Genomic DNA, 18,227 nt, shown 5'->3' on the forward strand with positions numbered 1-18,227 from the left:
TAACTGAAACTAGAATTTTGTCTTATAACACCCTCCCATTAATCCCTAGATCTCTCTTAAGTGCTGCATAAATTTCACCTTCTCTTCACACAGCTCAAGGAGGTTTTACACCTGGTGCATCTTATTTTCTAAAGATGATGGTTCTGTTTATTTTAACCAGGCCTGGAATGATGTGCAAACCAGCCATGCCTGTTAGATGCTGATTGTTCCCAGTACCAGATGGTCAAACCTTCCTCTTTTAAGACAGTTAACTCAAAGCCATAAAAGAAAACATCAAAAAATGAAAATATTCATAATCAACAACATCAAAAAACACCCTGTGGTGGGGAAAAAAACAACGCTCAATGCTGGCACTGTGAGACAGAAAAAACTCAGGGAAAATAAAGTGGTTTGTTTCCAGACCCTAGAGGTCCAGCATGCAAAGGAGGGAATTCACTCATCAGGAAGTTTCCACCAGAGGCAAGCTAACAGAAGGAATTCCCTAGCTTAAATATGACAGATGTTCATACCTCTGCTACCCAGAAGCAGTAAAAGCCCCCTGTGGTTATTCTGACTGCCCTGCTAAATGAAAGCGAGTTAGAGTACTAATAAAACATAGTGATGCAAGTCACCACTGCCTGCACCTGCAGATTCTCCAATACCCACTCCTGGTTTCACAATTGACAGCCAAACCCAAAGTATTTCTACTTCATTTTAGCACCATGAACTATCTCTTGCCATCCTCATGGCTCTTCTCCTTCCCAGACATTTTCTATTCACAAACAGTCCTAGTCTAACTGGGCCGTGAAAGCCACTCTAGGTCAGTAAGGCACACACCTTTTACAAAACCAAATTTGCCTATGGTAGGTTGAACACAGCACAGGGTTAAACTGCTTGTAAAGCTACTCCAGCTTAATTAAGCCTGAGAAATCCTACTTTGAAGGTTAAATGAGTCCAACATCAGGTTGCAGGCAATCCTGTGTATGTACAGCCAGCTGGTTTGTCCTGGTTTAATAGACTCAGTTCCTCCCCACCTTCACAGAAAATCAACACAGACTTTCACACCACTAAACTGTAACTAAAGTGAAAAATATTTCCTTTAAAATCACAGCCAGGTTATGGGTAGAAACAAACAAGATACCACAAAGCAGCTTGTGAATTTTCCACACAAAGGTGTAAACGTAGAGCACAGCTGCTCTGCAGTAGTGGCTGGCATGCAGGCTCTCACCCCGGTAGACATAAGGTAGCTTTTCCTCTTCCACTGTCTTTCACCTCTCCAGGGGAAAACAGACACACAAGCTGCTTAAGGACTCTGAAGAACCAATTGTTTTCTCTTTAACCAACAAGAAATAGAAAGCCATGCAAACAGAAGAGATGCTTGTATGCCTTTCAGCAACAACTTTCCTTAACTTTCCCTAATGTTTTTTAAGATCCTGACATGAACAAATTTTGTGAGCGTTTCAAGAAAGACACAAAGCCCCTTCCAAACATTACAAGGAGAGGTGGGGCTCCAGACTTTTTCAGAGATTCTCATTCAGTTTTCTACAGTTCTAAAAAATGACCAAATCCCAGTTAAAGGGCATATACTCTGTGTCTGCACTACTGCAAACTTAACCTAAACATAGGACTAGATTTAGCAGAGAAGGTCACCTACAACGCTGTTTATACTTGAGCTAAAATAGGGTATCGAACTAAGTTAAATTGCAAAGATTAGATACACAGTCAAGGCCTCAGTGTAAGTATTTAATGAGAATCCTATGGTTGTAGGAGTCTTTCTATACCCATCAGAGTGTTAAGACTCAATCCTGCTCACAGTTACGGCACTACAGGTGGAAAACCTGAGTTCAGGATCTCCTTCTGCATATAAGCATTCATGAAATGGCAGTAGCAGAAATAATGGCATACCTTCATAAAGTATCTTAAAGTGTATTGTCATTTAAAAACAAGCCCCGTAATACACGCCAAGTAAATAACAACTACACAAAATATTTGGTAGATAATGCTGTTGAAAATATGCTGCTGTTGTAGGAACAACTGAAGACACCCCGGACCTCTCTGTTTTGATCTGGGGAGGTTCTCTATGCTTGCAAAGTCCTGCGGACAGCAGGACTCTAAAATTCTTGCTACCTCTAGACACTGGCACAACATAGATGTTTAATAACAAGGCCCACATGCCCAGTGCACACAGCACTCACTCGTCAATGTCCCATACACTGAAAAATATTTCCTGTACTAATTGGCAAGGACGGCTGTTAATCCGCCATAGAATAGCTCCCTTACAAACTCCAGCAAAATCCACTTAGCTTTCAGTCAGGCATACTTCAGAAAGTATTTGTCCTCTTTGCACTGAGATTGAGAGAGACAGAGAAAGGGTGAGATAGAAATGCTGGATGTGTAGTAGTGCTTTAGTAAAACTTCAGAAATCACGTAAGAACATGAAAGAAGCCACCAGCTCTGCACTAAGGAGAGCAAGTCGTAATTAAAACCTTGATACAGCAAGTCATTTGGGTTTATTTAAATACGTCCTTAAAGATAAATGCATTTTGTTCAAACATTTTGAGGAATATGATCCTTAAGAGAGATTAACAAGCTTTTAATAACACTTGTGTTATGAAATGTCATTATAATCAAGCAGTAAATCAATAGCATAGTAGCACATGCTGCAGAGCGCAAGGGCTGTATTTTGAGGAAAAAAAGAAAGGGCAACCTCCTCATCTTTTATGACAGTGACACATGTTATATATACCTTTGCCATCCACACATTGACATTTTTGGTACCTCTAGTCACCCTTGAGGCCATCTGTCTACATGGTAAGGGGTATATGAAAAGGGATAGTGATTTTTTTACTTCAATTTACACAACCTTCAAGACAGGTTAAAGGAAGGACCCATCACTGCTGAATGGCTGCCTACACTGGTGCACTGCCTTGTTTTATTCTACAGCTCCCTCCATCTACTCCCCTTGCAGCAGCAGTGGTCAGACCTGGCTTGAGGCTGCTCAGAGCACTCAGGGGGCAGATAAGCCAATGCAAGACCCACTGATGCCCTTCAAGCTTAGAGCTCCAAGGGGCCAGTTGTGTTCAATACCATGGTGCCGAAGCGGGGGGATGCCCAGCCAGGGGTTGGTGAATGGGGGTAAGGTCAGAAATACAGGAGGAGAGATTATCCTGAACTGAAGCTGTCAGAGTGGTGAGTGAGATAACCCATGCATTCCCCTGCCTGTCCCAGGCTGAATTAGCACATCTGGGGCCCACATTTACCACTGCTTTGGAGCACCTTTGCCATTAACACTAAAAACACATCCCGGAGGACATAAGGACTTGAGATGAAGGAGGTGAGAGGGGAAATAAGACACCTCGCCTCCCCCTCACCTTGTTCCTCCCTCCTCCCACACAGCTCCGAAACACTTTGCAACTTGAATGCTGTCAATCTCCTTATGGGTGAAATGTATTTATAGAAACCCCATCTCTGTGGCTGAACACTTTTATGGTACCAGATGTCGGAGGACATGAAGTTGATAAAATAAAGCATAGTCTGAGGAAAAGGGTCAAATTTATCTGCTGCCAGAAGTGAGAATTACAGCTTCTCTAACTTGCATGGAGCAGTGCCAGATTACGCCAGTAAACTTGCTGCTGCCAACTGGGTACAGAAATCAATGATTAGGCTGGGTATGTTGTTCAGACAAGAAGACATTTGTCCTTCACAGGAATGATTTTGCTAGAAAGGGTTAATGCTTTCTCCTTTGAAATACGGCACAGCAGCTGCAGATGACATCAGATTTTCTGCCATACTGTTTTATATCAATGAACACGAAGCATCCAGGCAAGACCAAGGACTGCTTGAGACTATAATGAGAGTCAGAGATATCAAAATAAATCATATCATTTAGAGACTTCTGGATCATATGGTTGTGTTTAAAAACAGGGATATCTCCATAATATTGGGTTATATGCAGATGGAGCAAAAGCACCAAGGGTTCAGACAATCAACCCATAAGAAACATATGGATCTTGGGTACACATGTGAAACTCGACTGCTTTCAACTAAAGCCAGCAGCCCAGGAAGATGCCAGGGTTCATAACTGAAGGATCCATATCGCTGTATTCTGGCACTATGCAGCAAAGCCAAGGAGAAATAGGTTAATTAAAATTCATATGTCATTTCCATTTCCTCTGCATGTCTACAAGACTGTTTATTCTCACCATCTGAAAGAGATTCTCACCATCTGAAAGAGATACTAATTGCTGCTTTTGGTTGGTGAGAATAAACACTACAAGAGATCAAGTTCCCTAGTGAAGCCTTCTCAGCTTTGCTTTTAAAGCCCAATGGAACAGCTTGAAAGGGCTGCTTTTATCTGCACAGCAATTGGCTTAGGATGCAAGCCTAGGGTGAAGTCCATTACCACTTGTCCACCAAAATTTTGCTGACGAACACTAGACCAATGTTTCTTACCTGTTTCTATCAGGCACAGCTCAATGCCATAAGAAGATTTCATCCGTAAATCAGGCTTAGATGCTTTGTTTCAAATACTCCCTTTTTCATCACTTGTGCCAGCACTGTGGCTGCTGAAATGATCAGCAGCAGATAGGATCCCGAAACAGGCCATTGCACACAACCTGGAGAGACACAATATGGAAACAGTGCATATATTTGCTCATCAGTATTTCAACACTGACACTGAATCAATACTGAGATGAGGTCTAACAGAGAATGCTCATGGTGTGTCTTGGAGATTGCTCATCTCCTGCAAGCTTAACACCTTGTACTAATACAGAGCACACAGTTTAGTGGTGATTTCTTCCTCCAAACCACAGATCACAGTGACAGGTGTGGGTGCTGCAGTCAGCGCCAGCCCAGAGCTGCATAGTACCCATGACTGGTTTGACTTCAGCATCACTTCATGATGGCTGTAGGTATATTTTAATTCCTAGCTGCTTAGACTTGTAGAGCCTGACAGAGACTGTAATGTGAATGCCTCCCCTGTGCCAACATTGCTGCTTTCTGGGCCATCAGAGCAACTAGAGCTAAAAACCAGTAACACATTTCAGCAGCTTCAGCAACGTAGGCTACTTCAACCCTGGGAACACGAGGCAAACAAAACTTGACAGAATCCAAAGCAAGGTGAAATCTGCCTCCTGTCAGACCCCAGCCCACCTCACAGTGATGCTGCTTCACATGCCATTCATCAAGGCCTGGGGGAATATGGTACACTTGTAGTGCAGAATAATATACCCACAGGTTTCACTGATGCCTGGTGGAGGGCTGGTACATAGCTCCGTGACCCACCGCAGCAAAAACGTACGACAGGAAAAAATCAATGTCCATGGCAAAGTGAGGTGTTACAGAGTGAAATACATTTCTAGGATGCTTTGACCAACCCAGGAAAGTAATATGTATGTGCTACTGAACCATCCAGCAGGCAACAGGAGAAAAGCTATATACAACAGTCAAGAAAAAGTTAGGTTATATGACTGCACATACTGCTGCCATTTCCCAGCTGAAAACTGTTCACAAGAACCTTTCAGGAGGATGCGGTATTCATAGATCATTGTATTTCATAAATATTTGAAAATGACCACCCATATTACTAAACACCAGTGATGAAAGGGATTGGCCAGCCCTTCAGCAACAGAAGAAAGGCTAGAGAGGCAAAAGAAATGGGACTATGCTATATATGCAGGAGGGCAAGGAAGCTCCAGACAGCATCCATCTTCAGCAGGTCTCAGATCCAGGAACGGTTTTGCCAGGACTGTACATCAGGCTCATAGTATTTTCAAAAATGGCTGAGCTATGTAGATCCAAAAATGGCATTACAGAAACATTGGAGGAAGTGCATTAAAAACAAACAAACAAACAAATCTGTTTTGAAAATTTGTCTGACACTTGTCTGTGTTTATAAAAATTCAGAAGTTGTTTGTGCAGTGTTTGTTAGCCGCTTTAGTTACACGTGTCATGGATGGAATGGATTTCAACTAAGTATAAAGGAGTTACTATTGGCGTACCTTCAGCCAAAACTTCTAGAAAGAGATTATAAGTAAGGAATTTCTAAGAAGAGACAGTCTGAGAATACAGTTAACAGTATTTCTTTTGTCTCTCAACCAGTTATTTACCCGAACACTTTAGATCTCAAGAGACCTGGAGTGATGCAAAAGCCCTACCTCTCTTGCAGCATCTGTTTACAAAAGCTGTACTTGCTGCAGAGCCACCACAACAAAACAAATTTGCCTTCAGTGCTAATGTGCTCACCAGAAGTGTCACTCAAGACAAAAGCCAGACCTGGAGTAACAGACAGCAATCTGCATAAACATATCCAAGCCAAATACTTCGGTAAAATGAAAGCATCATCTCTAGGGCATTTCTGGGCAAGTCGTAGTATATGCAGAACTTTTACCATTTTTGGGGGGTACCTACATGCCATTAATTCTGCATACAGCCCAAATGCTAGACTGGTGCTTTACAACTCATCCCTGTTTTCTTGCATATACCACCTTTCTACTACTACAAAAATATTAAACTGACTTGATGGGGTTGTGAAATAGTATTTTGAACCAACTTACGATCTACAACAAGTCAACAGGATTCTTGCCACCAACTTAAGGACAGCAGGAACATGCTTTTACTGAGAAATAAAGAGAGGCTGTTTGCTGTATTTGGGCACATGTACCTCTGTTACATTGCCATCATAATCTGTTGCAATTCTCTTGGGTCTATTTCTAATACAAACACATAAACCAGCTCTATCAAATGCAAGTAATGACAATTTAAAATAATTAAATATTTTAATATTAGGCTTTGAGGACATCAGTGATCTCTAATCAATGCATGAACCCCCTTGCAAAGTGCTAGAGTCTCTGTGAAAACACATCGTGCATACTTGAATTTTCCAAAAAAAAGTTTTGGCCATGAAATGATGAGCTGTGAATATGTAATATGGTTACCCCTGCATCTTCACAACAGTGCAACTACCATTACTGGCAGTGCAAGATTCAGATACTAAGTACTATCCATCACTTTGAAAATGTCATTCTAATACCAGCCTGACAGCTCCAAGGCACAGCTTCCCGGGAGATAATCTAGCCCTTGTACAGATATTTTGAATATCCACTTCTGAAACTTTCTTTTCACCTCAAGGGCAAACTTGTGCTTATTTATTATTACCTATAGAGAACCACAGGTATTCATGCCTTTTTTTTTTTTTTTAAAGCATAATGCCTTTGTCCCCCAGAAACAATCATATTCAGAGCTATCCCAGTCCACAGATAAGGCAGTGATCACCTGGAGGCCAAAGGAGAAGTGGCATTTCCAGAGTCCCTTCCCATAAAGTTCCTGATTGATGAGCACAGTTACATGACTGTAAGGCACACTGCAACAAAACATATTTCCCCCCTTGACCGGTGAAACATCTGGGGTTGCTCCCAGGTATCCGTAGACACTAGGCCTACACCCATCAGAGCAATATCGTATGCATGGCAAAACTCCAACAAAGAGCACCAGGAGCAAGGTTAAATATCAGTCAGGGAGGTGCAACACCAAATAAAAGGTGAGATCCAGTGGGAGGCAAAAGATTACAGGAGCGCAGGATCCTGGGGTGCTCCTGTTACACACGCATCCTGAGAGCTCTTCTGTGCTTTTGGTTTTAATTAACATTTGTTAACATATGGAGATATTTACCCAGAAGGAAGGTTGGTGGAGTGGTTAAGAAACAGTCTCTCTCTCCCTTTCCCCCATCCCCTTCCCACTGGGGCACTGGGTCCAGTTCTCCAGCTGGTATAAATCTGCGGTGCTCCACTGATTTACACCAGCTGAGCATCTGGCTTCAAGACATTTCCGATTGTATATAAAAAGAACAGCAATGTGGTGTGCTACTTATAAATCTCCCTCCTGAGCCAAGGCCATGGTCCTCACTGGTGCCCCACTTGGTCAATGTGCCCCATCCCATCTCACGTGGCATTAGATGGACACAGCCAGGCCCACTCCTGGCTTCTGTCATGTGGAGATAATGGGTGCAGCATCTTACTTCCCATTTCCTCTTACAAAATGGAGGTGTGAGAGAGGAGGGAAAATTCCTGCCTGCTCCTTCCCCTGGCTGCTTGGGGAGGATTAGTCAGCCAGTGTTTATAAATTGCTCTGAAGGGGTCAAGTACAGGAGCAATCGATGTCAGCTTCTCAGCATCATATTTAACAGCTGTCCAAGGGTTGCTTTTAATTTCTTTTAATAACAGAGCAAGTGACACCCACTGCCAAGCCTTCAGCTTGCAATGGCAAAGCCTGGCCCCGTGCTGCTGTCCCGTTTTGCAGGAGGCATCATCTGGTCCTTGCACAGGTCCTGGGAAGAGGCAGTGCAGCTCTGGCCATCACTCCTCACAGCTCTCAACAGAAAGCACCCACTTGCAGCTTACTCCTGCCCTGCTGCCCCCCACCTCTCGCCCTATCCAGGCACCCTGCTTACTCAGCTTTCCAACCACTTATATTAACGTAAGGGGAAAGATACCAGGACTTCTCCATGAGCAAGTGGCAGGAAGGTGGCCTGTCTCCTTTGCTTTCTGGCAGACCATGATTCTGCCATTCCACCAATGCTTTTCTCAATCTTTCCCTTGGTTTACTGAAGAAAATGTTACTCCCTTTATAGCAGTAAGCAAATTTTCTTCAAAATTGTTTGGCACTCAAATCCTCAAGCTAGTAATGCTTTCAAACTTACTTGAATTCCTTTTCCTGCCTGTCTTTTATGAGGAAAATCTTGAATTGATATATATATATACTTCATTTATATTTAAAGCTGCATTAGTTTCAAAGATAGGTTTAGTGAGAATTACAACAAAATTTTACATAGTAGAAATCTTTCTGCATTGTGGACATCATGTTTTGCTGATCCTTCTGCATTCCTGTCACAAACATGACAGCCACAATAACATACGATCACTCATATAGCAGTATATGCCACCTCTGAAGGGAGGCATAGAAGAAGAAGAGAAATCATCTCAGGTGAGAGCAACAGAAGAACAATTTGCTTGGCTGTGATGGAAATGTTCAGTCTGGCTGGTGCCATAGCCAGCTGTGGGGCCAGGAAATGTCCCCTGTTGCAGTGAGTGACAGATCTTGCTATGGGTAAAGCTAGGAAAGGACAAGAATCTGAACCAGCAGCCACCCCATCTTCTCCAAGGCCACCAGAACAACTTTGTACAGGTTTCCTGTGGCCAGAAAGTCAAGGTATTGCCTTTCCTCTGGATCCCACAACTCTGGGGCAGCTGTGTACTGCCAAAGGTGGTATTGCAGTGCTCACCACATCGTCGTATGATGCTCAGAGAGGTAACAAGATATTTGGCTTTAAAGAAGGCAAGGATGCAACCTCAGCCATGCACTTCCTCAGATCCCTGGGAGTTTTGCCACTGGCTTTAACAGCCGGGCAGTCGGGGTCACTGTGTGGTGCTTAAGCAGCCCCTCTGGAATCACAGCCCTAGACTGCAATTAATGCTGATTTATTCTGGGTGACTACAGTTCAACACAGACTAGTACTGGTCTGGCTGCCACAATTCATCCTTGAGATTTACCAGTAAAGGCAGCAATTCTTTTGATCTTCCTAATAAAGAAAATTGGAAAGCATACAATTAGCCTTCTTTTTTTTTTTTTCTCTCCACTGACATTTGGATATGATACGAGTAGTCTGAGGGGGAGCTCTGCTTGGAGCAAACTGCTCTTCCAGTCCTGCTGCCTATGAAACACTTAAGGATTTAAAGGCTCCCAACTCCACCCCCAAATATGTCAAACGTGTAGGGGAAAAGAGCTTCAAATAAGAGTGAAGGCATGTCCTGGGGTAGAAAGGATGGAGTGAGAGAGGAACTCACTGCATCATATGACTGCAAAGGAGCTTGCTTTACATAGCTCAGGCGGTTAGGTCTAGCAGGGATCAAAGGTGTGACCCAAATCAGTGGCTATGACCAAGCCCACAGCTGGGTGAGAAAAGAACTCAAATCTGTCTTTCGACATCCTTTGACTAGGAGCTGCTTGTTCACTGCTCCTCAGGTGCGGCTCAGAGGGGGCAATGACTCTGGACAAATAGAGCAGCAAGTAAGTGGTCAGCAGGATACAAAGAAGCAAAAAAGAACCTTTCTTTGGCTGCAAGAAGTGAGACACACACCCTCCTGTACAAAGGGCCCACTGAGGTGGTCATTTATTCATGCTCTGTGCATCCTCCTTGTCCTTGGAGACATTTTCTGTGTGCCGCTCATTGTTCATTCAATCTGCAGACAAGATGTGAGTACATGGCAATAGCTGGTCTAATGACAGCTGTCCTGGGCTGAGAGAACTCACAAGCCCTTTCTGAGAGTGGACAGATGGAAACAGAAGTCACCACCCTAAGCAGTAGGTTAGGCAGCAAGGCTTGAACAGAAGCTAAGCCACATGAGCAGGGTGGGGGATCCTGCAGCAAAATCCCAACAAATTAGTCCTGTCCTCCCACCCCTAAGTATGGTCGTGATTATTTAAAAGCAAGGGAATACCAACCATTACATCTGTACAAACACGCCACAGGAAACCAAACTGTAGAGACACCAGCAATCAAGACCAGACTCTTGGTTTGTTTGTTCCGATATCAACATCCAGCAAAGACAGCCCCCATCACAGCTGTAATTGGCACAGCAGTAAATGCTCCTGAGGCAATGTGGAAGGTGAATAGGGCAAGGTGGGCAGAGAGAAAACCTGGTCTCTCTGGGATCCCCTACTCTTACAAAAACAACTTATGAACTGCTGCAGAGCAAGGCATAACTAAATTAGTCTGGGGAAAAGAAGGGTCACATAAACATGTCCCAGTCAACATCATTCTCTCTGGCATTTTGCTTGACGCTCATCCTGAAGTTCAAGCCAGTAAGCTGCTAGAGAAACCATTCAGCTACAGATTCTTCTGTCTCCTCCTGAAAACATCGAATAACCAGAATATTACTCGCAACCAGAAATGTGCCTGCTGTTCCTTGTGAGTCTTGCAAAGTGTAGGGCATACTTACTTTTCCCACCAACAATGATAAAAGGTTGGTTGGTTGGTTTGTTTGTCTGTTTGCTTTAATATTAAACATTTATCCTATGGGGGATTTCTTCTTTGGAGGTTAAAATAATGAGGGAGACCAGAAATTTGTTAACAATTCACTTAATGTGGCCCAAATGTTCATGCATTATCTCTGTTCTTGAATCTTGGGTGCCAGTTAAATATCATACCTACTATAAAAGAGCCAGTTATAATGCAAGCATTAGCATCTAGCACACATCTACTCAGAAGAAACAAGCCCATGCAAACTATGAATATCTCAACTTCAAAAAATCTAGGAGAGTCTCTTTTAAAAACCTCCAGGAGGAGACTTCCTTTAATGCTGTGAGTGCCTTCAAGTCATTCACAAATTAACAAGTACAGAGAGTATTAGTAAACTGAGTAGCTTAAGATGAGCATGTGGTCTTACTCTCATGGGGGAGACAGGATGTAGAACCGTGCCTTTCTGCATTAGAAGACCATACCAAAGAAAACCAAAAACCATGAGGATGCAGAGAATTCAGCAGCACACTTTTCTCCAGTGGTCTTCGTGTGTCCCAGACATCAAAAAAATGAGGGGAAAATTCTTTTGTCTTTTGCCATCCGTATAGAGGAAAATCCATCTCTTGTGCATGCTGTATGTCTCTGTAGTGCATCAAGCATTAGCACGCACAGGCATGAAAAACAGTGATAAGATTAATAATAACAATATGTATTTGTTGCTACAAATGCATTCTTTTGCATCAAGACCTCAAGTAAGTTAATCGCTTGAGTAAATATTTAAGAACATGCTGAAGCCAATAGGATTTAGGTGTTTTCCCTCTCTGGGCCCTCAGTACATAAATATGAGCTTCTATTTGATCATCTCCCAAAATCAAGAGAACAGTAAGTGAATGCAGAACTCACCAGATATCACCAGATCCTGCAGCACTAGAAGCAGGGACACTCTTTGAAACTAGCAACAGTTTAAAACAGGTAACAAAAAATACTTTTTTTACACAGCAGGTAATGAATTTCTGGAGTCTGTCCCTGCCTTGTCTTCTTTCCTGCCCCTCATTGGATAAAAACGATGCTGCCTGCCCCATAACCTCTCCCAAAACTCAGCTATCATCATTCCCCAAACTAGGGAATCTCGCACAGCAGAGGGGTATCTGCGTTATCAGAGAGAAACAGAAATGAGAAATTAGAGAAATGTGAAAAGTTGAGTCACTTTAAGAACTACAAAAGATACCAAAAAATAGATATAATAATACTTCTCTCCTGTTTTGGAGGGGGGGGAAGGAATCTAAAAATAACAACAACAACAAACCCTAAAACCAGTTTGCTCCAGTTATGATAATCCAGGCATAACATTTATATGAGAACATAAAATACAGCACACAGCTGTAAGTAAAACAATATGTGTGTTCCTGAATAATGGTAAAATACTTGCCAATAAGGATATACTTTGAGCAAATGAAAGATGACCTGAAATTGACTCTAGAGTAACAATTTGATTACTTATAAAAATAGGAGGTAGGGAAAAAGAAAAAGGGAGAGGAAGCGGTGGTTGGGAAGAGCTTATGCTATGTGGTATTTCATGTATTTACTTTGAAAGTTTCCTTTTGATGAATAATACAAACAATGCCGTAACAGCCACCTTCATGCCAAAAAATAAGATTGGCTAGGGATTTTACAACTAATGTGGCTCTACTCACACAGATTCTCCATGTCAGAAGGCCACGTTTAAGCTCAGATGGTGAAACTGGAGCAAAAGAGGTTGAACAAAGAGCTCTGGAGGCAAAAGGAGAGAAGAGCATGTGGCACAGCTCCTTGCGAGAAAGCTTACTGGCTCTCTGGCCTGCAAATTGTTTCCATGCCGGTGTGCAGAGCAACATGCTAGTGTGCCTTGGAAGAGACCCAACACGCTTACCAGCTAATGCATTTCTGTTTTTTAATATCCAAGGTGAGCTCAGTGTTCATAAAAACACAAGATTACCAGGCTTGTTGGCTGAAGTAATCCCCCACCACAGGTTAGACATTTACCCCCTGGGCTCTTGGTCCTCCAGGTATAAGGCAGAGCTGCCAGGTATGAGGCAGGGGAATGAGGGGGGACAACACAACCCCATGCCAAGTTATTGCTGGGAAAGCTTGATCTCTATGTTTGCAAAATATTTGAGAGGAGGGTTATGATGCAGGGCCCTGGAAAAAGCCGCAGGTGAACGGCAGCACATTCCCAAGCAATTAATGCCCACACTACCTCTACCCTTCTTGAGCCTTTATCCCTCACAGTCATCGGCATGAAGGATGTCTCTGTGACTCCCTGGACTCTCATCTTTCTGTTGATGCTGCATGCAGTCATATTTTCTGGAACAGCAGTGGTATAAAGCAAGAAAAAGAAGGAGAATCAACTCATTTCACATCAGTTTCAAACTTCTCTACAGTTAAAAAAACCTTCTGTGGGCTTCTCTCAACCTGTATTTGAACCCTGATTTCACCCCTGTGAAATAAACACCACTCTCATCCCTGTCCCTCTTCTCCTTTCCTATATGTGTAATGAACCTTTTCTCTTTGTTGTTTCTCTTCACTTCTGGATTTTTGCCTACCTACTTCTCTCTTTCTGAGACGTTTCCTTATTTTTAAGTATCATCCTAAAAGCCTTTAATCACTGCAGAATGCAATACAGAGGTCAATCACAATGCATCTCTGCCTAGCTCAAAAGCTGAGGGGTTTCCTTGAAAAACACCTGTTGAAAAAGCCAATTCCTTTCAAAGCGATGAGGGAGCAAACTTCAGGCCTTCTCCTGACTTCCAGATAATGTCAACTTACGAGAAAGCTCCCCATGATACACAAATAAATATTTACTATATGAATTAAGCAATGTTTCCTGCTTTGCAAAAACAAAGTTAATGTTTGAGATAGGATTTTTGTCCAGTGGGTTTCTGACATACGGTGCTTGTTATGGCATCCTGACAGGTTTCTTCTTCACTTTCTCAGCAGGACCTGTTCACAGGAAATAGGAGGACCAAGATTTATGAACTTAGAGCATCATTTTGTTGCTTTACATGACTAATTCAAAAGAGGTCAAGCACTGAGAACTGAAGATGAAGGAGCAAGTATAGAGGCAACATGAAGAAGTGAACCCCATTAATTTTTCCCTTGGAAATAATACAGAGAGGATTGCTTTCCTTGGAGAGCATGAGTTTGTAACAGAAATGCTGCCACCATTACTGGGATGACTAAAATGCAGAGTGCAACTAATTCATCTTTTATACAGATCTGTGTCCACAGAGAGTAAAGTCTTTAGAAAGCAATAAGCCAGCAGAACATCACAGTTATTAATCTGGTGTATTTTTCTCTTCTCTCTGGATATATTTATTAGCCGTGCATGTAACTCTAAACAAAACCCTTTCCTATGTCCTTTTCTTACGTTCCCCTCCTTTGTTCTTTTATTGGTTTAAGCTGTAACATACGGGGTCAAGAAAATCATTCCATTTTTATTACAAGTCTCTATAAATAATAAGTCATACATATGTTAGGAGTAAGAATGAGAAGTAATTATTTGCCAAGGTCTGTCTTTCCTCGCAAACAAAAAGCAGACATAATTTGTGTAGGTTTTTTTAATAAAGTGGGTATCATCACGTGCACTGAGCACAGAAAGGCCTCATCTGGAAGGACAACAAATGAGAAGGAACCTGTTGGCACCTTGGCTTCAGTGAACCTGTATTTCAGAAGGCTTTTCACCAGTCATTACTGGGGTGGGGCGAGAGGGCCTCCAAGTCACATTAATACTCAAAACACAGATGATCCCCTATCACTCTCCTTGATGTTAGGCTTTTTCATTCTCTTTTATAGGAGGATATAGGATTTCTTTATAGTTTGTTCCAGAAGTCTACCTGCATTCCCCTTTTAAGAGGGTAGTTGATGAGAAAAATACCTTTTCATTGCAGACTGAAAAGAGTGATACAACTCAGATTAAGACCTGCATTTTCTTCCCCTGTCCCTGCATACACCAGTATGTCTCATAGGGGAGTCTTGGGTACTAACAAGCATTCAGATGATGACTGCCTCAAGGGGAAGCATGCACAGGTCATTGTCTCTCTTCACTATCATCTCCCTTGCTTTTTCCCCAGCAACGTAGAAAAGGAACCCTTCGGTTTTATGCACTACTTCAACCTTCAAGGCCTCACCAAGTACTTTTCCTTTCCTGAGTCACCACCTATATAAACCAGATACTTTAATGAGGCTTGCCATTTAGGCTGTGAGCCTTTCTCTTTATTCTGCCCATCAGCCACTTTGGAGAGATGGGAACCAATGGTAACTACAAAATTATGTCAAAGTATATCCTTGCCTTTCTCACAGCAAGTTTCTTTGCTCTTCTATCCACTGCCACGAATCACACTTCCTGCATTTCCAAGGACTGCACAGGTAAGCGAGTTTCTGTACAGAAACACCCAATGTGTTGCTTCAGTGTTGCTCCCTTGTCTTTTTATCTTTTATTTTTTGTTGAATTTTGCACCATTTTACAACACATACATTGTTGCTACATTGTGATAAGCTTTTAACTAGTAAGGAAGAAGCTTTTACAGTTGTGTTTCTGAAAAGGCTCCAATTTATTTCTCATAAAGATCCTTGGGATAAAAAGCAGACTGAAGTTCAGGAGTAAGTTAAATGAAAAATTGAGGCTGCTCAGAGGGAGATGTTAAAGGCTGACTGGCACAAAAGGGTACTTTCTGGCAAACTTCCCGAAGCACTAAAGAAAAGGGTCAAGAGTCATCTGCTTAAGTAATGATCTCCAAGGAAAAAATATTGGCTGGCCAATCCCATAACTACAATGCACTATTATATGTATGTTCTTATAGGCTGAATGCATCAATTATACTCATCATGTGGCTTCTTGTACATGCTTAACTTGCTATTTCCTTTTATTCAGTGTGATAGCACATAAATTAATGCAAAGGCATACATGAGAGTATTTTATACCTTCTCCCCTCTGTTTTGAATTTCGAGTATCAGTAGTTTCACTATGAATAATTTAGAGGGAAAAACTTTCAGAACTGAGGGGGGTAGTAGGTCATGTCTTTGTCTGCAAGAGAAGTACTGTCCACTAACCACATTTATGCAGGATGGGAAACAGCTTTGACAATCAATAGAGCATCATAATTTCTCTCCTAACAGGAAATGAGGACTCAGTGCACTACTGCAGTTTTAATTTAAATGCAATTTAAAAGAAAAAAAAACCCAGCACCAGATGCTCATCAGAAGACCATTAAATGTTATTACTATATGCTATTTCCCTTAGGAACTCTCATGGTTAAAAATCAACAATAAGCAGCAGCCTATATCCTTTTGTAGTGAATCTCTTCAGCTGTAGTTCAGTTAAGAGGTCTGACAGGTCACAAGACTCATCACAAGTTTGATTATTTCTCAACAGGCAAGCTGAGATGAGGATAATTGACATGTTTTTACAGACCTCCTCACCGCAAAGCTCCTCATGCTCTCCTTCTTTTAGCCTGATGAAACGTGGCTTAAGCACAGCTTTATGTCCTCTGCCTTTTTCACTGTCCTTTCCTAGATACATGTCCTGTTTAACTTCTCACGAAGGACTGAGCATTGGCCCATTCACATGTTTGTGGCTTCCTGCAGGAAAGCAACAGCACACCACAGCTGATAGGGGTACTCAACCTTCAAGCAGGGCTCCTATGTGCTGTTCAAAACAGTAATTCCAGAAAAGCTTTATATTAACTTTAAAATTACTAGAGTTTTTTAGCTCTACATACTCCAAAAAGGGCAATATGGTGTACCAACATCTCAACTCTGCATCTGAAGAGACCCTTAAATTCACAAATACAGATCTTCGCAGGGCTTTGAAAGGTTTGGGGGACTTAAGTGGCAATCACGCTTTACCTGTTCACATTTCTTTTCCTCATTATGCAAATAAATAAGAAACATACTGACCCAGGAGTCACTTGTAATTCTCCTCCCACAATCACAAGGAAATGGAAGGATAGTGTACTGCAGGAAACGGGAATGCTGAAACCTCTCTAGACTCAACAAAGAAGTAGCCAGGATTTTCAGCATCCCTCCTAAGCATAAAAGCACAGATGGACAAAGACTCCATTCTTAGGAACTGGCAACAACCCGGTGCATCCAACTCACAAACGAGATGGAAAGAAGTGGGTTTTGATGTTAAAGAAACATCTGACACTGCTTTCTACAAGGAGGCTGGTGTTCAGATAGTACCAGCTTCATTTTGACAGCAGACGTCTTTAAGCAGTCAGCTAAGTAACCCCAATGCTGCAATGAAAGTCCTGATAATCTCCCAGGAAATTAAACCAAATGGCTACAGCACCTCATAACTAAGGAGTAATTGAACACTTTGATACGATAATTGATTATCGTGCATCGGTTAAAGCTGACAAGAGAGCATACACTCTCCAGATGACGTTCAAATTACAAAGCCACAAACTTCAAAGCTTATTTGGATTCACACAACAAAATACATTTTGTTATTTACAATGTAAAAAAAAAAAAGTATCCTTCTAAATGAGGCAAGAATTTTAAACCAGTGAATGGTGAAATGGCACAACTTGAAATAAGAAATTAATCAATGCTATCAAATGGCTTCAATCTGTCCTGAGGACTCTATAATGATTTCCAGATGATAACACAAGAGTGATTGGATGTCTCTGGCAGCAATTCTTATCAAGGCCTGATTATAACAACTACAATAGGAAGATGAAAAATTGGTTGGTAGAGGGTGGTTAAGAAGGTCTGAAGAAATATGCAAACAGTTGCTCAGTTTGGTTTAAATCTATCTGAAATGGTGGTTGTACGTAAAGGCAAAAACTGCTGTTGGTCATTTTCAGCCATGTTGAGATGCTTTTCATAAATTCAGCCAAACGCACACTGAAGAATAATTTTACTTCATGGTTAAAGCAAACCAACGTGTAGCCACTTGCAGCTTCTGCAAACTAGGAAAACATCAGCAAAGCATCTTGACTTCCTTCCTGGTTTTAAAACCTATTCAAGCTTTCCTTAATTGAATATTATTTCAACTGCCATGATTCTACCTCTACAGCTGTAAGGGAACCATGTAGTTGTTACTATTTATTTGTATTATTACTCCAGACAGAAATCAGGACCATGCTTTCCTTGACATCATGAAAAACTTTACGAAGATAAGACCCTGCTCAAAGAGCTTTATATAAATCGCCATGACCAGAAGCAACAGGTGGCTACAAGAGAGCAACAG

General features: G+C 41.9%; 2 long non-coding RNA genes across 3 annotated transcripts in view; both read right to left on the reverse strand.

Moving 5' to 3' along the window:
- Positions 1 to 18,227, reverse strand: part of LOC133208543 (uncharacterized) — a 72,275-nt gene that overhangs the window by 2,040 nt on the left and 52,008 nt on the right. The window lies entirely within an intron of this gene.
- Positions 6,381 to 13,349, reverse strand: LOC133208547 (uncharacterized). The gene is made up of 2 exons (XR_009724430.1): positions 11,424 to 13,349; positions 6,381 to 10,886 (listed from the first exon to the last, which is right to left on the reverse strand). It is a non-coding gene; the product is annotated as an uncharacterized LOC133208547 (long non-coding RNA).

The sequence above is a fragment of the Neopsephotus bourkii genome, unplaced genomic scaffold (assembly GCF_033783945.1).
Source record: "Neopsephotus bourkii isolate Nb327-2 ecotype Australia unplaced genomic scaffold, CSIRO-AGI_Nbou_v1 NB_272, whole genome shotgun sequence".
Taxonomy (NCBI): Eukaryota; Metazoa; Chordata; class Aves; order Psittaciformes; family Psittacidae; genus Neopsephotus; species Neopsephotus bourkii.